Source organism: Lygodium microphyllum, chromosome 18 (genome assembly GCF_053477565.2).
Source record: "Lygodium microphyllum isolate KBCC chromosome 18, Lygodium_microphyllum_v1.1.10, whole genome shotgun sequence".
NCBI classification, from domain to species: domain Eukaryota; kingdom Viridiplantae; phylum Streptophyta; class Polypodiopsida; order Schizaeales; family Lygodiaceae; genus Lygodium; species Lygodium microphyllum.
The window spans coordinates 102,949,511-102,960,314 of NC_141152.1; positions in this window are offsets into that span (position 1 = coordinate 102,949,511).

Sequence of the window (10,804 nt, forward strand, 5' to 3'; positions counted from 1 at the left end):
AAAATAATACAATTAAACCGACAAAAGTGAATGCCTAGCAGTCTTCAACTACATGAATAAATTGGTTAGAAAATTAATCCTAATCTTAATTTATCACGAGTGCGCACTCTAAACTCATAAATGTTTATTAATTTAAATATGTATTTTGCGGAATCACCCGCTATGGAATCACCCATGTACACATAAAATCAACAAAACGCCTGAAAAGGATAGGCATCCCCATCGACTTCTCGCACAAAGAATCCACTTTGTGTATGAGCCCCGGTAATAAAATCTTACGGAATCCACCGCAAAAACTCATGGAATCCATCGTGGAATATGCCTCCTGGCATCAGTCAACTCTCAACTTTCTTCTCTTTTATAATTTGGATTTTGATGACCATTTCATTATGGAATTGGCAACAAGTTTAATGTTGATTATGCTAGTACAACTATTCTGATTATGGACTATGATGTTTATGATCATCTTGATGATATTGGTGACCATGATCTTGATTGGTATACAAATGATTGTGATCATAGGCATGATGATCTCAAAGTTAGTACATTATTGATGTTATATTAATATACATTTTGAAAATTTTGATATGTTGCTAGTTGTAGCCTTGATCAATCAAAATTATCTCTCTTTGATTTATCATTGGATTGGTTTAAGGGAGTATTCCAAACAAGTTATTTGCTTCTTGTGAGTATTTTACTATAATGCGACCTATTGTTATACAGAGCAAAGGACATAGACAACCTAGAGCAAAGAATCAACCACAAAAGCTTAGGATAAGGCACACATATTTTTTAGCTTTACTTATTTGTAGTTTTGAGTTGATTTAGAAATCAAATATCTATATTTTAAAATAAAATTTAAAAGTAATAGCTGTAATTATATGTATATTTAACAATTAATCTTTTCTTTTTATGTTTTTGTCAAAAACTTTGTCTAATATATTAATCATTACATATCTAAAAATTGCTAAAATATTTGGAATTTATTATATAATATTTTGTATTGTGTAAAATATTGGAACCTTTTAAATAGAGTTTCCATTCTACTTTGTAGTTTTTGAATTGGTAAATTACATTCGATACATTAGTAATATATACATCTAGTACATGTATATTGTACAAAATGCATATTCTATCTACAATTTGACGCATTGCATCAAGTTTCCTTTATAATTGACCATTTACAATGGCATTTTATGTTGTGCATCAAGTGATGTTATGATTCATATGATTTTCATTCTCCATTTTGTCAAATGCATGAACAAGGGTTGAAAATGGTGATAAAGTTTTTACTCACTTGATGCAATACATCAAGTGGGGCTGAAAGTCATGAAAGATCATTCTTTTCTTAATGAAATATATTTAGTTGGTATGATTTTGTGGCAAATTTTATACAAGGTTGATGCATTGCATCAAGTTGATATGATTCTTTGCTTCAAATTTTTATTAACTTGATGCACAACATCAAGTTAGTGTGATTTTCTATTTTAAATCCATACAAGCTTGATACAAAGCATGAAGTGGGAATGATAATTATGATACTTCATTCTCTTCTTAATACACCACATCAACTTGGTGTGAATTTATGGCAAATTTATACCAAATTAAAGTATTTCATCGAGCTAGTGTGATTTTTTGTTTTGATTTTATACTAACTTGATGCATTGTATCAAGTGGGTATGATTTTTGTTGCAATTTTATACTAACTTGATGTGTTATATCAAGTTGGTATAATTTATTAAAAAAATTGTACAAACTTGTTGCAAAGCATCAAGGTCTTTTATATTTTGTTATATTTTTTTCTCCACTAATGTAGTGTATCAATCTGATATAATAGCTATATAGATTTCGTATTAATTGATGTACTTTATCAAGTGGCTAGTTTATTTTATAGTTGTTTACTTCTACTTAAAAAACTACATCAAGTTTATATTGTTTAGGAAAACTTTATCTTTTACTTTTCATTAAATTTATTATTCAGTTGATATAATACATCAATTTGTTAAACTTTTTAGTATGTTTTTGATAATTACTTGGCACGATGTATCGATTTTCTTGTATTTAATGATAGTTTTATTCTTTAATTGATACATTTTATCAAATTGGTTTGAATTTTGAGTAAATATTAAATTAGCTTGATGTGTTGCATCAAGCTCCATTCTATTTTTTTGAAATTTTATTCTTCATTTGATATAATGCATTAAGTTGTTACAAATTTTGTATTGATTGCCTAGAGTGCATCAAGCTTTGTGGAAATTTTTGACTCTTTCATCATCCACTTGAAGCACTACATCAAGTTGTTATATATTTTGAGTAAACTTTGTATAACTTCTTTTTCAACTTTATATAGTACATTTAATTTCGAACATAAATGAAAGTACTTAGCTTGAACTTTGTAGCATGAATAAATTGACATTTGATACTATGGAAATTTTCACTAATAGTTTATGCATTGAATCAAGTAGCTAACTTCTATGCTCCTATTTTCATCTAGAATTTTTCCTCTTTCCTATGAGTTTATATTTTACTTTGCTTTGTGTTAGTGAGGTACTCAATGCCATGCATCAAGTTTGTCAGATGTTTCTTCAAGTTTCTATTGAATGCATCATGTTTAATGTATCTTATGTAGTAGTGCTTACATATCATTGTTAATTTTTAGAAATTAGCTCAAAATTTAAGCACAATGTTTCACTAACTTTATGCTATGTATCACATTCTTTCTCTTTTTGACATTTTTGTCATGGATAGGACTTGGGAAGAGAGTAGCAAGAAGTTTAAGTAGATGTAGGAGGATACTCTTGAAAATGATACCTATGATCCATTTGATTCTCCTCTTCCCAATACTATGACAAATATGGGTAGTAAAGTTTAAGTTAAGGTGGCAAGAGAGATCATGGTGGAAAATTGTGTAAGCCACCAAAGTATCAAACCCATGGTGGCAAGAGAGCACTATTTCTAGGTGGTGCTTCTACTAAAAAAAGTAAGACCACACAAGCACAAAAGAATAATCAAGGACTTGAGGATTGACCCTTAGGTGTTCAATAAGAACCTCCTCTACCATCAAGCTCCTCATATATAAAATGAAAACATGAACAAGAGCCACAAATATGTAAAAGTGTAGAGTTTGGCTGTGACTTTTTGACATCAGATTATAGTTCTAATAGTGAGGAGGAGCCAATGCGGGGCCCTCGAACAAAGCAAAATGTTTGCTTTATTGAGAAATATGACAAGCTAGGATACCTCTTCTTATAGCCAAAGGGCCTTCAATAAAGGATGTCACATGAGAGTACCCTAATCATGAATCATGGTGTTTATCATATCCTTCGTAAGGAAATCTCATTTTGTGCCTTGCAAGAAATCTTGGATTGAAGATTTTGTCACAATTGGCAAGCCAAATCAATGTGGAAAGGTTATGTCATGTAATTATGTAGATCTAGATAGCTTCATGGTCTACTTGATGGTTTCTAATGGCTCAATGGTCCACGATTTTGGCTTGGATGAAACAAAATTAGTTAAAATTCATTGTAGTGCAAGGCCTTTGAGAGATGGGATTCAATAAGAAGAAAACCTTATTGTGGCATTGTCTTCTTTTATATAAGGAAATGTACTGTCACATGTTATACTTGCATCTCAAAAGTCTATTCAAGCCAAAGAGACCTCTCATCCTACATAAATCAAAACTAGTGGGAGATAAGGTAGTAGCCCTATGCAAAATTAGAGGAATCCACCAAGGCCAATACCTCCATCAAAGAAAAGGCCACGAAAGAAATCTAAGAAATAGGTGGAACTTGAGGCAAGTACTAGTGTGGATTCTGAGGAGTTCAAGAATGAGTTAACTATTGAAGGAGAGGAATTCATAGTGCTAGGTGGGGAGCTTGAATCATGTATCTTACCTTTAGAAGACAATTAAAGTGCGAGAACCCATCAAAGGACATATTAGTAACTTGAAGAGAAAAATGAAAATAAATCATTATGCTATAATTGTTCCTTTGATTGCTTATGGTGAATCCTTACCAGTGTCCAAAAAGAGGAAAATTTGACATGTCCAAAGCAGAGACATATGACTATTATGTCATAGGTGGCTCACACTCAATTGAACCAAGAAGGCACCTTCTAGAAGAGTATCCTCATGCACATCACTTCAAATATGTTGAATGTAAAGTGTATGTAGAATTGAGTTTTGAAGAAGCAAAGATTTTGGCTTGGGATCATAATAACAACAATGATTTCAGGACAAAAATATCCTCTATCGGAGAAGATAAATTCTTTTTCATACAAAATATGAGGAGTATATCCAAAAGTTGGGAATGTAGATTTAAATCTTAGAGGACTATGCTTATTAGAGGTTGGTGTGGTAATTGATGTGAACTCAAAGATAGAGGGTTTTCATAAGTATGATCCAATGTTCCAACTCGCATTTAGAATGGGAAAATGTTGGATTCATAGGATCAAATCTTTTGCATGTTGGAAGATAAGCAATCAAAAGATTAGAAGCTAAAGAAGGCTTGGGATGATGCAAATGTAATTTTGAAGGGAAAGTTTAAGAAGATAGATGTGTCCATTGAAGAGCTTGTTGATGATATGAAGTCATTACCATGGTGCTCTCTTCAAGGCGTGAAGGATGAGAAGTATGTATTGTCTATAGTTAGACAATTGTCTTGACCAAGTAGAAAATTTTCCAATATAATCTAGGACATGAATATATTCTTCTATCAAAATGAGATTTTATGTATATATCTAGATATACATCAACATACATGTGTGATTATGCATATGTATATATATATATATATATATTCATATATTCATATATATGTGTGTGTACACCTATATATACACATGTATATACATACATATATGTGTACCTATATATGTACATGTGTGTGTATATGTGTGCATGCCGTTCTTGAACTCATACTTATAGACTTTGTCCATGTTTTTATCTATTATAACTTCATTTTTTGATCATATGCTATGTTCACTACTTTTATGCATATAGATAGACATGCACACACACATCTATTACTCACATAAATGTATCCATGTTTACATTGTATGTGTGTTTGTGACTTGATCATCATACCATTGATAGCTACGTAGAAGCTTGCAGCCCAAAAGTGGTAGCTTCCATAGCTGTATATGCATTCTTGGCAACCATATCCTCAAGTATTTTCTAGATCCCACCTTTCCTCAATCTTGGGTCAAGTGGAAGACATCTCTTCCTTGAATGAAAATTTCCCTCTTTCCAAAAATCATATTCTTTCTAATGCATTTCAAACCTATGGTATGAGTAGACTTTGTTGGTCCTATCAAACATACGGTATCCTACACAAAAAACAAGTATACTTTGACATCAATGGAATATTGCACCAAGTGGGTCAAAACATGGGTACTACGAAATATTTCAGCACAGGAAGTGGTAAAATGCCTCTTCAATAACATCTTCACCCACTATGGTTATTTTGTTGAAACAGTCACTGGTTGAGGGAGAGACTTTGTAAACAAGGTCATCAAGAATATGACTTCTTCCTTGATGGTAATTCACAAGAAATATTTTCCCTATTATCCACAAGCCAATGGCGTGGCTAAGTCCACCAACAAGATCCTATGAAAAATACTTACAAAGTTGATCAAGCATCATAGAAAATATTGGGATACCAAGCTCCTAGTAGCACTTTGGGCTTGCCACACTTATTTTAAAGTGGCAACATGCCTCACTCCATACAAGCTTGCCTTCTGTATAAAGGCAATTATAACTCTTGAATTTATAGTCCATAGTCTTTGCATTGCTATTGAACATTAACTTCTTCCTCAAGAATCCCTTCCCTTTTAACTAAAGAATTTGGTAGAGTTAGACAAGGAATGGATTCAAAGTTCCTACGTCTTATTTGAAAATCACTCTAGGAAAAAGCACCAAGTGGATTGCTTCTCCAAGAAGCGATGTCAGAGCGTTTGGGGTCAAAAGTCTACCACGGGGGTAAGAGACAATAGGGTGAAGGGATATTCAAGGAGAGGAGTAGATGGAAGAGAACTGGTTGGTCGCCAGTGGAAGATGATGATTTAGTTTCTGTGACCTTGAATGGTCTAGGAAAGGATTATTTGAGGAGTTGATTGCTCTTCTAATTTCTGAGGAGCAGAGAAATGGTGGTGCATCTTCTTCAGGAGGAACTTCAAAAGAAGCTGTCTTCTACTCAAATGCTGGAAGAGGTAGAGGCAGAGGTAGAGGAGGCCGATTTGGAGGCCGTGGTAGAAATCAGAATATGCAGCAGACTCAAGAAAACCAGTCCTATGGAGGAGGACGTGGTAACTCTAGAGGCAGGGGGAGCCAAAGAGATCAAGGTGGATGGCAAAGAGGCCAAAATGCAAACAGAAATGTTGAATGCTACTACTGTGGTAAAATGGGTCATATGGCTAAAGACTGCTATAAAAAGCAGAATGACATCATGAATGGGAAATTGCAACAAGGGAATTATGCATCTTCTAGTAGATAGGGTGATGACAGAAATGAGCATTTGTTTATGGTGCAGCACATGAACAATTCTGTGACAAGTGCAGAAGAAAGCAATGATGTGTGGTATGTTGAAGATATAGAAGAATACTCATAGAGGTGAAGCATATCAATTTATTTTTGCATCCTGAGAAGATAAATCTATTGTAGAAAAAAATGTGCACAAAAGAATAACTTCCTCTTTGCTGCTTAGAGTGCTAATCTAATGCTTCCATTGGCAACAAAAGGGGGGTAAAATATTGGGAAAACTACCTAGAATTCTCCCACATCACTTATTTTTCTTCTTCTAGTTTCTTCTTCCAGTTCAGATAGCTATTTACTGTCTAAAAATTGTGATCGTGCATCATGCAATTTTCCTAATCCTTCTTTTTGCATAAAAACACCAAAAAATGACTGAAAGACACTTGTTTTTTCTTATATGTCATCCTATTCTAGAAGTTGCCTACAACTTTTGGATATTTACAAGAGATAATATATTAAATACCAAAAATTGGCTAAACTTGTCCAAAAATCTGATATTTTTAAACCATCCAGAATAAGGACACTAACATTAATGACTAATATGGCATTGGCTCTCTAGATTAAGAAGAAAGTTGAATAATGATGCACTCTAGAGTTTTTCACATTGCGTCTACGTAGCGGCATGATATTCACTCCCTCTTAACCTGCACATCCTCCGCATGTGCCAAAATCTTATGGATATGAAATGTCAAAAGAAGTATCCTTTGCCATGTCAATATCTTCATCTTCTACCTCTTTTTTTTCCATATTCTCATGTTAATGCCAGTATCCAACTCCTTGAACTCATATGCTCAAGACTCTTTACGTTTAAAGAGCTTGATGCATTTTCTAGCCATTGGAATCCTTAGAGCTGCTCCATCCATCTCATTTAATACATAGCTAACATTATAAAAAATAAACCTTACCACATATGGACCAAACCACCGCTCTGCCATCTTCCAAATGGCACCATGGTGATTTTCCAAGCTGCTGTCATAAACTAGCACCCAGTCCCCTTCTTGTATAGCTCGTGTGGTCGAAGAATTTGTTGCTTGTCAAACCTCTTCTTCTTCTTGATCCTTAAAGTCTTCCGTTTTTTCATGGCTGCCTCAACATCTTTAGGCCTTCTTTCAAACTATCTAATGTGTAGGACTAGCAGCTCTTCTCTATTAAAACCCTCTTTCCATGGTAGAACACTCCAAGTAGCAATAGTCTATGAGTGGTTCTATCAGCCTATAAAGCAAAGGGTAATATTCTTGGCCACTCTTTCATCCTACCCTTGCATGAATTTGCTAATGCCTTAATGATAGGCTGATGACCTCTTTCAAATTTTCCATTTTCTTTAGAATTGTAGGCTGAAGTTAAAGCCAACTTGATACCCAATCGTGAAAAGCAGTCATGAGCCTCATCCGCATCCAATTCTCCTCTATTTGCAAAAACTTTACCAACACAACCATGCCTACAAAAGTCTTCTTCCAATAAGAACTTGCAAACTGCTTGAGCAGTCTTTCTACTAAGAGCTCGATCTTCCACTTGATTTGTCAAGTCTTCTTGTGCAAGCACAATATATCTCATATTCCATAAACCTGTAGGCATGGTAACCAAATCAACTACCCATTTGTAATGCATAGACAATGGATAGGTCGGTTTCAACCCATCTCTATGCTTTACCATGAAATACATCTGACAGACACTACATGATTCCACATAATGCTCCACATCTTTATACGTGTTTTGCCACCAATACTTCTCTTTGGTCTTGGCAAATGAGTCCCAAACTCCTCTATGTCTAGTCCACAAGCTTTCATGAAACTCTTGCATCAACTGTTGTTGTGAAGACATGTACTAGAGCTCCTCTCTTTTTCTTTGCATGTTTCCATAAATATCCATCTTTCAAGAAAAAAGAATAAGCTTTTCTTTTGATCCTTTTGAATTTAGCTTCAAACCTCTTAGCCTTCTTTGCCATGAGACTAAGATATTGGCCTATTATCATTCTCATACAACTCTTCCAAAAATTGTGTTCTTAGAGAAGCATAACACGGATGATGCTTTCTCTCTACTGCCCATCTCTTCTCCATGAATGTAAGTTCTTTTTCTATCACTGAAACCCCTATTACAATAGTTGTACTTGTAGTAACAATAGTTGCATACTCATTCCTTATTTTCATAAAGTCGTTTTCAGCACCTATCACATTGTCCTCTTCATCTTCCATTAGCTTCTCTTCATCTTAAAACCTTACTCGTGAAAGCATGTTAGCCACACAGTTTCTCTACCTGCAATATGCTGAAAATCAAGGTTAAGTTGTCCTTTTCATCTTCCATTAGCTTCTCTTCATCTTAAAACCTTGCTCGTGAAAGCATGTTAGCCACACGGTTTCTCTACCTGCGATATGTTGAAAATTAGGGTTAAGTGACTTTGTATATGCAATCCATCGTAACATGGCAATATCAAGAGTTGAGAAATTTACTATCATGCCCAATATAGGTAGACAATCAGTCTCTACCACTACATGAGCCCCCATAAAATACTCCCTATCACACTTAAAGGTTGTCATTACACCCCAAAGCTCTCTTTTAACTTGAGAATACTGCCATTGCTATTCATTGAGGACCTTTGCTCCAAACCAAATGGCATACCTATTCCCATCAGCATCATCCTCAATCACTGCCCAACCAATACCAATTGGGCTTGTATCCAAAATAATAGAATGCCCATTCTCATAATTTGCTCTCTTTAGCATTGGGGTTGAAATCAATAAGCTCTTTAACTTCTAAATTGCCTTTGTATGCTATTTACCCTACCAAAACTTCTGGCCTTTTCTCAAGAGTTGATATAAACTTTCAGGCACGAGCAAAATGGGGAATCCATATCAAGTATAAGACACATGCACCAAAAAATCTTCTCACCTTGGATACATTTGAACATGTCTTTTGCATCCTACTTTTGGCATCAATCTTTACTGGTGATGGATTTTTTCCATATGTTCCACACATGTACCCAACAACTAATCCTTCCTTCACTCCAAAAATCGAATTTTCTCCTGATAGAGTGAAATGCACTTCTTCAAAATAAAATCTTATTACAATCAGAAATATGATAAGCCACAAATCTTCTACATCCATGCTCATTTAACTCTTTATTCTTCTCATAGATATCACATACTTTGATCGGCACATCATCAAGAAAGGAAAATGTCAACTGAGGAATATACTCCCTCAAAACTTTATTGATAGCATTCATCATATGTGCCGCTGAATTGGTTGCTCCATGTGGAAGCATACACATCCTAACCAGTCCAAGTGTGGTGTCTTCATGGTAGTGATATTTATTGACTTTCTAAGCAAGTTACAACTATTTATATCCTGAATATAAATCACCTATAGAGTAAATTGACTCGCTTGCAAATGCTTTTGCAAATTCATCCACTATCGGGCTTGATCCAATATTCCTTATCGTAGCCTTATTAACTAGTTGTAAATCCTGTATAAACCTCACAGAACCATTATTCTTTGGAACAGTAAACCATTGATTCAAATATGAAGCTGAAGAGAGCTCCAAAATCTCCATCTTGATCTTCTTGTTTAAAAGCTCTAGTAGCTTAGGCAAATATGCTTGAGGTACTCGAATAGGCCTTAAATTCCATGGTACATGAGGTACTGTAAAGATCACCATAGGTGAATGGATCAACACATCCAATTTCATCTGGCTAAAACACAAAGGCTTTCCCATGCCTTGCCATCATCTGTAAGAAATAACCTCTTTCTGTAGATAAAAGAAAGATGGTATCACCAATTTTTAGCTTTTGTAAAGTGTCAGCTGTGACTTCATGTCCTACTCCATGATGTGGATCTTGTAAACTAGGCTATTGAGTCAATTTTTCTGCCAATCCATCAATTTTAGATGGTAAAGGAAAAGCCACATGCTTAACCTTATTTGCAACTATTTTGTACTTTGTATCCACCCTTGCTTCAGCCTTGTTTTGTAGTCCATATCACAGCCCATAACATCCATGCTCAACAAACTCTTTAATGACTTCATATATCCCTAAAGGGTCAACATAAATAACCTCTTTTTCTACCGTGTTTTCAATATTAATTGCTACAAAAATTTTAGCCATTGTATCAACATCAGCCAGCCTTGAAAACAACCCTGAAATACCTTCATTTGTAGCCATCAAACCAAAAGTCTTGAGCTCTTTTTCAGCCCATCCTACATATTTGTTTTCAGCCCTACACATGGCTGAAATATTCTTAAAACTACCAAAACTACGTGTTGTCCATTCCTTTAATCCAGAC